A 12,433-nucleotide genomic window follows, 5' to 3' on the forward strand; every position below is an offset into this window, starting at 1 on the left:
CTATATGGGTTATTGATTGATTGTCCAAGTATTTGTATGGGAGACTGAGTGTGTGTGTGGCTGGCTGGGAGGTGTGTGACTCTGTGCAGATCAATGTGTACTTGTATCAATGATTGTATAAGAAGGTAAGTATGTGTTAGTATATGTTTGAAAATGTAAGGTGCTCTATGTTTAACTGTATAGACAAGAAAATGGAAGTGTCATTGATTCTTTACAGGACTGACTAGGTGTGTGAGTAACTCCATGGATGAGTGGCAGACTGTGAGTGTCTGTATAGGTGTATGAGTGCATATGATAGTGTTGTAAAGATGAGTGATTGTATGTATAAGTGATTGTATGGGTGAATGAGTGAAGGTGTGTGTAGACGTAGGAATCAGTGAGTGCGTATGTAGTAACTAGTATTGGTGTGTCAATGGTTTCAAAAATTATACTCTGTATTTAACACTGGGTGAAACAGAGGTTATATTAAAATGTGAGGAGATGCATTGTATTGTCACATGAATGATATCATCAGTGATGTGGTCATTGATGTCAAATGAGATGTCATCAGTGATGTCATCAGTGATGTCATTTGAGATGTCATCAGTGATGTCATCAGTGATGTCACTGACCATGTCATGAATGATGTAATATGTGACATCATCAGCAGTGGATTGCGGGTGCGCGATATATAGTTAGTGCAACTAACTATATATGGAATTTCATTGGTTTTATGTCAATAAAATATCCAGCTAACTATATATGGTCTCTAACCTATGGTTTTTGCAGTGAATTTTCAAGGTTTTGTAAATGCTAATTCCTAACTATATATGGTCTATAACCTATGGTTTTTTCAGTGAATTTTCAAGGTTTTGTAAATGCTAATTCCTAACTATATATGGTCTATAACCTATGGTTTTTTCAGTGAATTTCAATGGTTTTTTAATAGCAAATATCATAAGCTGTCGAATGTCAAGTACGTGGTAAGTAAAAACATTTTCGTGTTTCTGCACACTGATCTGCTTTGAATGCTGCCCCCCACCCCTCATTTCTATTAGGAGTACTCTCTCTTTGCAGATAGTGAAGGGTAGTTAACGCAGGCCTTTGCCCCCTTTGTAATCCGTCGTGCCTGCTTCTCTCTCCATTTGATTGATTGTTCTCTTTGGTTCATTCTCTATTTACAAACAAGCACAGAGTCGCAATACTCTGTTTAGTCTTTGCAGATAGCGAAAAATCGTGTAAAAAAACAAAAGGAATCGAGCAAAATCAGTAGGCCACTAATGGGATCTCTTTTTGACCTCGCTAAAATAGAAACATTAGGAACAACCTGTTGAAAATAGCAATGCGTATGTACATAAGCGGCGTTCATTTGTGTTCAGTACCCCTTGTTGATTGTTTGAATCGAGCATTGAATTGTTCGAAGTTGGTTCTCTTAAGGATCTTCTCTGCCTGCAAACGAGAAAGAATAGGAATATTCTCTCTCCCTTTGCAGATAGTGAAGGGTAGGTAACGCAAGCCTTTAACACGTCGTACCTATTTCATTCCTCATTGATTGATTGATTGTCCGAACATTGACTGTTTGGGAATTAGTTCTTTTTGGAGGTATTCCCTGTTTGCAAATAAACGTAGGAAAATCTTTGCAAGTAGTGAAAGGGTGCGTAATGCGGACCTTTCTCCCCCGTTGTAATCTGTCATGCCTATCTACTCCCCACTGATTGATGCACCTGTTTCACCCGGACCATTTACTAGAGATACGTCATCTGGCCCGACCAGAGAGCACCCCTAGTGAAAAGGACATATGCAATAATAACGAAGTGATCACTGTATCCTGTTGGAAAACAAAGGGGGGTTGCTGCACTGTTCCTATGGTAAGTGAGGGAAGTGTTAGCTGGCATGACCACAGATGTTAGAGTAACATACTGGGGCATCCATTTTGTTGGATGTGATTGCCTCACACACCCCGAAGGATGTCATGCTTCATCATCGGCGGTTGCTCCTCGTCGGGGAGGCGGTGCAATCCCCGACGGGCTCACCTCGAAGAGGGGCTCTTTAGCGGAGATCTTTTTCCAACTGCCTTATGGTGAGGTGGGGGTGTGTGGGCTGGGCTAGGTGTGGTGGTGTGTGGAATATTAAAATGTAGCAAGGGGTACCGGAATTGAGTTTATTCTGGGGGTCCCCTGGCTGCCGTTAAAAAGTGGGGTTAGCTCACTAGGTGTCAGCAGGTTAGGTCAGGTGAACCTAGATGAGACTAAAAGTGATGTTGGTCGACATGTTTCACGCTGTGGGTATAATCACCCGCGATTCATCAGGACCTAAATAATGTGCAAGGGAAACATGCTAGTGTCATGTATGTTGTTACCTCTGTGGGTTCTCCTATGCCTAGACATAGAGAAAAAAGAAGAAGGACAACCATTAAATGCTAATCTGCATATAAACAGTTCAAATTAATGCCAGGATGTTAACACAGTGTAGCATGCTGTTGGTGATAAGCAGTCTTGTATAACCGCCCAAGCATGCCTTGCAAAATGTGTGTGTCTCAAGTGCGTGGTGAGGAGCACACACAACAGTGAAGTTCGTGAGGAGGTTTGTGAGAGAGTGGTGGCTAAAATCAAGATTTTTAAAACCAATATTGCAGGAAGAGTTAAAAATGCAGCAATTAAGAAGGACTGAACTGCTCATTTATTGTGGAATACGAGCAGATGTATTGTTTAAAAGGCACCTTTTGCAAACGCATGCACAACACTCACACGCAGTGTCCCAGCTGGGGAAACATAGGGCGGTATGCCTCCCGTGTCCCACTTACCTAATGGTTAAGAATTACATGCCACATGAGGGGTCGGCGGGACTAGACATCAGAGAGGAGCCCAGGGGTTTAGCTGGAGATAGAGTAAAATATAGCGCCTGTAGTTGGATAGTTGCTCGCGCTAATATCAAAGAGTTTTTTGTTTTTTCTATCTCCAAGCAAAGTCGAGCTAGCGTGGTGGGGGACCTCAACGCTGTCTCCCATCGTTAAATGCCTATCGAGTGGACTCACCTCCATTCTTCCGTGTCCGCGCAGTCAGACCTACCCTTCTCCGCCGAGCTCGAGTAGATGTGGGAGCTCGGCGGCCGGGGCAATTTAAACAGTGTTGACAGGTCGGCGTGTGACGGGGCGTCCCCGCCTCCTCTGTCAGGTCACATGGTTGGGGCGTGTTATGCGGCGGCCATCTTACAGTGGTGTGCTGGTGCGCTTGGCGCCTAATATACAGTATTATGCTTGCCACTACAACTATTTGTGTCATATAGATGGGGTTGGAAAGATTGTAGGTAATCACCCCATTTCGTCGAGGGCAAGTCACCACTATTATGCGTGTGGAGTTGTTTTTTAAGAAGGTCATTCTCTTCTATGTATGAAGAGTAGCGGCCATATTGTGATGGGCACAGAGTATGTTCCGGGCATGTGCTGACCGTTAGGGTTCAAGAAAACGTGACAACCTGTTGTATTTTGGTGAGCCCACAGCCTGCGGAGCATGTATGGCATTTGGGACACGTTACTCAGTGTGTGGTGTTGCGTTGCATAGTGTGTATTGTTGGCAACCGAGACTGATGGAAGAGTGATTGGGGTAGATCATTGTCGGCAATGTGGCAGCTGTTTACATGTGTAGTGGGCACCCGCCCTTAATATCCTAGAGTGAGTGCCACGGAATATCCTCGTTGAGACCCTGTTTGTCCGTAGACAAACGATGTACCCATCTCTGCTCTTTCCGGAACAGGGCATTACTCGGGCAGTTGGGGCTAGCTTCAAGCACCACCCATCTCATCGAGTCCTCATCATGGTTGTTTTCAACAAAATGTTTGCACATCTTTGTGTGGGTCTTTTTGCAACGAAAGTTGCTACGGTGTTCAATGATTCTTGTTTTGACTGGACGGGTGGTCATCCCGATGTATAGTAGGTCACAAGGGCACTTCAGTAAATATATACAATTTGATGTGTTACAATTAGTGTGGTGTCTGATCTCCCATTTGAAGGTATCAGAGAGCTGGATAGTCTTGAGTGTCAGGGTGTATCTACATACACCACACATACCGCAAGGATAATGGCCCGTTACTGGGGGAAGGTGCCACAACGTTTGTTGGGTATCTTTTCTGGTGCACTTAGGCCTAGTACTGATCAGGATGTCCTTCAGGTTTTGGGACCTCTTGAAGGCGAATCTAGGTTCTTCTAGGGATAAGTCGCCAGTGTTGAGGATCCCCCAGTGGCGTCTGATAGTGCCCCTAATCTTGGTGGACAGAGGGGTGTATGTTGTTACACATGTGATTGGTTGATTCTCAACCGGGGTTCTTCCTTGTCTTTCTAGAAGCGCTTCTCTGTTATTATTTTTAGCGCGTTTCCTGGCTTTGAGGACATCGCATCTGGGGTAACCCCTGTCAAGTAGATTCCTTGAGAGGATTTCGGACTCCTTTCTGTAGTCAGATACCTTGCTACAATTGCGTCTTATTCTTAAGAATTGTCCGAAGGGCAAATTTGTGCGCAAGGCCCTCGGATGGTGACTCTTAAAGTGTAACAGACTATTGCGGTCAGTGGGTTTGCGGTACATGGTGGTGCTGATGGACCCGTCTCCTAGTCTTATTGTTAGATCCAGAAAGGCAATCTCCTTGGGTGAGGAGGCCATCGTGAAATGTAGGTGAGGGTTTAGAGAGTTGACCCAAACCAGGAAGGCTTCATGTGACATCGGTGGACCCTTCCATAAGATCAGGATGTCATCAATGAAGCGCTTCCACAACTTGATGTTTTCCATGAAAGGATTGGTCTCGTGATGTATATGCAGACCCTCAAACTTAGCCATGTACAGGCAGGCCACCGAAGGAGCAAAGGTGCTGCCCATGGAGGTACCCTGGGTCTGATGGTAGTATTTACCTCTGTATTCGAAATAATTTTCAGTCAGAGCCAGGGACGCACACTCCATAATAAAGGTCTGTGGGGTGGATATTCCGTGGCACTCACTCTAGGATATTAAGGGCGGGTGCCCACTACACATGTAAACAGCTGCCACATTGCCGACAATGATCTACCCCAATCACTCTTCCATCAGTCTCGGTTGCCAACAATACACACTATGCAACGCAACACCACACACTGAGTAACGTGTCCCAAATGCCATACATGCTCCGCAGGCTGTGGGCTCACCAAAATACAACAGGTTGTCACGTTTTCTTGAACCCTAACGGTCAGCACATGCCCGGAACATACTCTGTGCCCATCACAATATGGCCGCTACTCTTCATACATAGAAGAGAATGACCTTCTTAAAAAACAACTCCACACGCATAATAGTGGTGACTTGCCCTCGACGAAATGGGGTGATTACCTACAATCTTTCCAACCCCATCTATATGACACAAATAGTTGTAGTGGCAAGCATAATACTGTATATTAGGCGCCAAGCGCACCAGCACACCACTGTAAGATGGCCGCCGCATAACACGCCCCAACCATGTGACCTGACAGAGGAGGCGGGGACGCCCCGTCACACGCCGACCTGTCAACACTGTTTAAATTGCCCCGGCCGCCGAGCTCCCACATCTACTCGAGCTCGGCGGAGAAGGGTAGGTCTGACTGCGCGGACACGGAAGAATGGAGGTGAGTCCACTCGATAGGCATTTAACGATGGGAGACAGCGTTGAGGTCCCCCACCACGCTAGCTCGACTTTGCTTGGAGATAGAAAAAACAAAAAACTCTTTGATATTAGCGCGAGCAACTATCCAACTACAGGCGCTATATTTTACTCTATCTCCAGCTAAACCCCTGGGCTCCTCTCTGATGTCTAGTCCCGCCGACCCCTCATGTGGCATGTAATTCTTAACCATTAGGTAAGTGGGACACGGGAGGCATACCGCCCTATGTTTCCCCAGCTGGGACACTGCGTGTGAGTGTTGTGCATGCGTTTGCAAAAGGTGCCTTTTAAACAATACATCTGCTCGTATTCCACAATAAATGAGCAGTTCAGTCCTTCTTAATTGCTGCATTTTTAACTCTTCCTGCAATATTGGTTTTAAAAATCTTGATTTTAGCCACCACTCTCTCACAAACCTCCTCACGAACTTCACTGTTGTGTGTGCTCCTCACCACGCACTTGAGACACACACATTTTGCAAGGCATGCTTGGGCGGTTATACAAGACTGCTTATCACCAACAGCATGCTACACTGTGTTAACATCCTGGCATTAATTTGAACTGTTTATATGCAGATTAGCATTTAATGGTTGTCCTTCTTCTTTTTTCTCTATGTCTAGGCATAGGAGAACCCACAGAGGTAACAACATACATGACACTAGCATGTTTCCCTTGCACATTATTTAGGTCCTGATGAATCGCGGGTGATTATACCCACAGCGTGAAACATGTCGACCAACATCACTTTTAGTCTCATCTAGGTTCACCTGACCTAACCTGCTGACACCTAGTGAGCTAACCCCACTTTTTAACGGCAGCCAGGGGACCCCCAGAATAAACTCAATTCCGGTACCCCTTGCTACATTTTAATATTCCACACACCACCACACCTAGCCCAGCCCACACACCCCCACCTCACCATAAGGCAGTTGGAAAAAGATCTCCGCTAAAGAGCCCCTCTTCGAGGTGAGCCCGTCGGGGATTGCACCGCCTCCCCGACGAGGAGCAACCGCCGATGATGAAGCATGACATCCTTCGGGGTGTGTGAGGCAATCACATCCAACAAAATGGATGCCCCAGTATGTTACTCTAACATCTGTGGTCATGCCAGCTAACACTTCCCTCACTTACCATAGGAACAGTGCAGCAACCCCCCTTTGTTTTCCTAGTGTAAGACACGGACACAAGCTGTAACTGGACCTTCCACCTTTCAGTGTGGATAACCGTGTCCGTTGATCTATTGATCAACTACGTTGACTCCCTCCCCTTTTGATACACACTGTATCCTGTTAACAGAAACTTTAGCATGAAACAACCTGGAAAGAAAAGAATAGGAAAACGAAAATCAGTAGGCCACTGATGAACATGAACTTTTATTAAACAACGAACAAAGAAACGATAACATAACGTGATGATAAAACCTATTAATGTCCTAGAAACAAGAAAACGTTAAAATATGCCAGTGGTGAGAGACCAGAAAAACAGTAAGAGAAACCAAATCACCCCTCGCTGTCCCACCGCCTGCCACGCCAAAAAAATCGATAGACTAGGGAAAATGCAAGTCAGTAGAACATCCGCCCCCACTCTGGAAACTTCCAAGGTGCGGCAGGTTTGCGGCTACGCCCAGCCGGGAGCAGCCCATATAAGGCAGGTCCTGCTGCCACGCCTCGGCCAGGAGATCCTAACGTAGGGTGTAGCCGGAGGAGAGGCCGAGGCCGAGGCCAGCGGGACCCGGCCAGGGGGATTTACAACACTGGACAGTTTTAGGTGGGGGAATGTCCGTGTCCTCGACCCTCCCCTCTCTCTCCCAGTCCGGCCGCGGTGGCCCTTGACAGTTTCAGGTAGTCCCGCCACATGCTCTTCCGGTCCGGCCACCAACGGTCGGGGGGCCGAGGCCGACGGGATCCGGCTGCAGCCGATAAACCAAGAAACCCGTTCATGGGGCCAGAGCCAGGGGCGTCCGGCCGACATCTACCGGAAGCCCGGCCCGAAGACGGACGGGACACTTCTTCTTTCATGAATAATGGCTGCGACAACACTGGGGGGGGATGTCTTGCACATGCCTCCGACCCCCCCCCCTCGTCCTCATCGCCTGGTCCGGCCATAACAAATCTCAAGCAAGACGCCGTGGGGTGCACTGCGAGGGAGGGACGGTGCGAACAGGCCTCTCCCGCCTCCCCAGGTGGAGGCTTCCCAGCTGCACCCTCAGCGCTCCAGGCGCCCGGAAAAGGGTTCTTCCACTGTGGCCATGCTGCAACGTCTCGCCCGGCAGGGTGGAGCCCGTCCGCTCATTTGACCCCGCGATCGCCAGTAGCTACCGAACTCTCAAAATGGCGGTCAACCTGGCAAGAGCGGGCCCAGCATAAAGAAATGGCCCGGTCACTGGTTGACTCCACCACCGTAGTCCTCCACGACCTTGAAGATTCTAGAGGAGCCGCGGGAGTCTCCGACCCCCGATGGGGCATGATCGCCCGTGGAGTGACGAAACTGTATCCACGGGACGTCGGCGCTCCCATGCTGGCGCCAGCCTCACTTTGAATTACTAGAATCCTGCAGACCTCAGTTCCGGTGAAAGCACAGTGTGATCCGGTAGGAAAAATTTTTGCACCCCCTCCCCTTTTTGACTGATAGTTCAAACCACCGATCCTTTCCTTTCCCCTTTTAACGGAACTTTGGACTGCCTCCCCCTCTTTTACATTTTCTAGAGAAAACAAAACATTAACCACTACATTAGCATAGCAGTTCACACCAGAACTGTTTTCAAATTTAAAACCAACAACATCTTCAACAGAATCCTTTTTGTTTCTGCTGTGACCCTGCTACAGCACAGGCATTGTCCCCAGCAGTAATTCTGCAATGCCGGTAAGAATAGCTGTGGTGCCTACTGGACTCACTCACCCCCGCGGCGCCCCACGCCGTAATTTGCTGGGCGGCAACTTACTAGACATCACTTTCGTGCCATCTAGATTTCAGCGCGTTCTGCTGCCTTGGAACTATTCGCACAACAGACCGCTACTGACAAGAATATTTCATTATTGGTGCTGTCAATTTCAATAAATCTATTGGATAATTCAAAAGAAATTGCCACGGTCTCTTCGTTGTTTAAATGTTTTTACTGTTTTTGTTTTGTTGTATATATTTATATGTTATTAAAGTTTTATATTCCTACTACTTTGTTGGAGTGCTATATATTTTTAATGTGACACATAATTGTAAAAACTTTGATGTACAAAGAGTCATTCCTGGAATCTTCCGCTTCAGGCTCGGTCCCCTCCCCAATCACAATACAGGATGGTTTTCAGATAGTAGGAACACGTGTGGTGTGACGGATCTCATCGGGTGTGGGCCTTGATCTACTATAACTCCTTTGAAGAGGGGTGATTCTTTACAGCTGGGGCCATAAACTACATCTGCAGGGCTAGGTGATAGCCTGGACAATCGGACACAGAGGAAGAGGAGTGTCAGAGGGTGCGGTAGTGAATAGGGCGAAAGGGAGGTGTCGGGCGGGCACAGAGTGTGATTCTCAGGGAAGAGCAGCGCAGATGGGGGGAGGTTTATTGCCCATGCATAAGACAGAGAGCGGGGGTGACCAGTGCCTGGGGAAGATGCTTGCGAGGGTGAGGAGCCATGCTACGAATCGACAGCGTGCAGAGAGTGGGTCTGGTCAAGGCATCTAAAATGGCTGCCGTGCACGACAAAAAAGTGGCATTTCAAAAAAGGCAAGATGGCGCAGACAATGTTTTTCAACACTTCCTCATTTCCTTCGAATCGAACGTTAACAGACGTTGGGGCATATTACCAAAGTTAAGCGATATTTATCGCTAACGATGCTTACCAACGAATTTTTTACCGCTAAGCATCGTCAGAAATTATCGAAGATAAACCTTGCTATTATCAAGGTTTATCGCAAATGCGATAATAAACGGCCGCAATGCATGAATATCGCTAAAAACTCAGCGATATTCATACATTACCGAGCTAATACTCTTAGCCATGTTATCCACCTCCCATTGCATAACATGGCTAAGAACTGCTCAGGGCAGGTGTTACTTTTTGGAGATATTCGCGCTTAGCGCGAATATCTCCAAAAGTTGGTAATAGGAGATAGATATCTTGCATGTTGTAATGCAAGTTATTGTGGTATATGGAACTCATACCATAATCTCTCAGGAAAGCAGAAACTGATCCTTTTGGGACTGCCTAAAAAGGCCTAGGGGGTGAGGAGTACTCTACTTTGCCCCCTTTTCACGTTCCGAACTATTTTATTTTACTCTCTTATGTAATTACACAAAATAGCAGCGATAAGATGCATCGGAGACACACAGTGAGAGAAAGGAGGCCGGAGATGAAGAAGAGATGTCAAATACACATTGGAGATAATATAGTGGCACAAGGGAAGTAAATATGAGTAAACTTACCATGTAACATAAAAATGTTGCACTCTATACTATAAGTCTCATTTTATACTACAATCACTTCGCTACAACCTCATAAATTAAAAATAAAAATGAATAATGTCTCAAACAATTTTTGATTTCTAAATATAAATTTATTCTTCAGAATTTTCTAAATTTGAAAGAACTAGTAACATGTCCTCATCACCAATGTCCTCATGAAAAGTCTGCAATGATGATTCTTGTAACTCTATCATCTCCAAACATTCGATAAATTCGCCATCAAGAGATTGATCAAAAAAATCATTCAAGTCATCTCCTCCTTGTGACAATATTTCATTATTGGTGCTGTCAATTTCAATCAATGTAGTGGAATCATTCAAGTCATCTCCTCGTGACAATATTTCATTATTGGTGCGCTCAATTTCAATCAATGTAGTGGAATCATTCAAGTCATCTCCTCCTTGTGACAATATTTCATTATTGGTGCTGTCCATTTCAATCAATCTAATGGAATCATACAAGTCATCTCCTCCTTGTGACAATATTTCATTATTGGTGCTCTCAATTTCAATCAATGTAGTGGAATCATTCAAGTCATCTCCTTGTGACAATATTTCATTATTGGTGCTGTCAATTTCAATCAATGTAGTGGAATCATTCAAGTCATCTCGTCCTTGTGACAATATTTCATTATTGGTGCTCTCAATTTCAATCGATGTAGTGGACAATTCAAAAGAAATTGCCACGGTCTCTTCATTGTGAGCCATTTTATTTTGAAATTGCTTGCTGTAAATTGCAGAAAAAAAATAATCACTTTCATTTATCGTTTTTAGTAATACATAATATAAAACTAACTTTATCAAGTATTTAGTATAACAGAAGGACTGCAAATAAATAACAGAAAACATTTTTCAAATTATCTTCAAGTGTACAACATAGTTCCCCTTACAAATTAACAACTCACCTTTTTAAAAGTAGGAGAAGTGTTAGTACTGTGTAAATCAAACACCAGAAATTCACCACCAAAAATTCCTCACAAATGTACCTCAGACAGTAGTATCACAAAATGGCTGTGGTTTCCTCTCATTTGAGATATATACATAACCAATTAACTTTCATCACACACAAATACAAAACCAAAGTAACATTTTAATTGGTTCTAAATTTCAACACTTTCAAATGTGTTTTCCCCATGCAATTTTCCATAGGACATTTACATACGTCTACAGCCTGAATGGCTGAACGGAATTACACCAAACTTGGCAAAATGGTACATCAAACCTAACAGGTCAGGAAGGATCTACTATGCCCCCTTATGGTCATTTCCCCCTTCGCTTTGGCCTCCTCTTGTCTCTCAATCCTACCGAGAGACAAGATGGCGGCCGCTACGGACTGTTTGGAATGTTGACAGACGCCGGAGAACCAATCAGCTTCGCAAAGCTCCGTAACGCGAAAAGTACGCGAAGCGGAGCGCTGTTACAGATATATATCTTTTTTTGAACGTTAATTTCTGAAAATCCACTGGAGCACATATATTGAGACCTAGCAAAGGCACATCGGGCTACCAGACCCTAATATTTTGCCAAGTTTCGTGCAAATCCATTCAGCAGTTCGATTATTATTATTATTATTTTTTTTTGCCCCGCGGGGCCCTTTTAAAACCTCCACATCAAACCTAGGGGGTCAGCGAGGATCTACTATGCCCCCTTATGGTTATTTCCCCCTTTGTTTTGGCCTCCTCTTGTCTCTCGATCCTACCGAGAGACAAGATGGCGGCCGCTACGGACTGTTTGGAATGTTGACAGACGCCGGAGAACCAATCAGCTTCGCTTCACAAAGCTCCGTTGCGTGAAAAGTACGCGTCCTGGGACGCTGCCCGGTCCGCTCTTACAGATATATATCTTTTTTTAAACGTTAATTTCTCAAAATCCACTGGAGCACATATATTGAGACCTACAAAAGGCACATCGGGCTACCAGTCCCTACAATTTTGCCAAGTTTCGTGCAAATCCATTCAGCCGTTCGGGCTAAAAGTGAGGCCAACCGCCCTATGGAAATTAACATGGGAAAAACGTGTTTTGGGACCCCCCTTTTTTCTAGGCCCCCCCTTGACGAACCCCCCCAAACTTTTCAGGGGCTGCTCAGAAACAAACTGTGCCATTTTCCTGAAAATTTCAGCCAATTCCGTCCACAAACGTCAAAGTTATTAGACATAGAATTTTCAAAAATCCCATAGAGAAAAAATCCTAACTATATATACCTACTGGCGACCGCCAGTAGGTAATATATATATATATTTATTCACTGAAAAAACCATAGGTTTCACACCAGTTATAGTTAGGAATTAGCATTAAAAAAACCTATTAAATTCACTGAAAAAACCATAGGTTTCACACCAGTTA

The sequence above is a fragment of the Lissotriton helveticus genome, chromosome 5_1 (genome assembly GCF_964261635.1).
Source record: "Lissotriton helveticus chromosome 5_1, aLisHel1.1, whole genome shotgun sequence".
Taxonomy (NCBI): domain Eukaryota; kingdom Metazoa; phylum Chordata; class Amphibia; order Caudata; family Salamandridae; genus Lissotriton; species Lissotriton helveticus.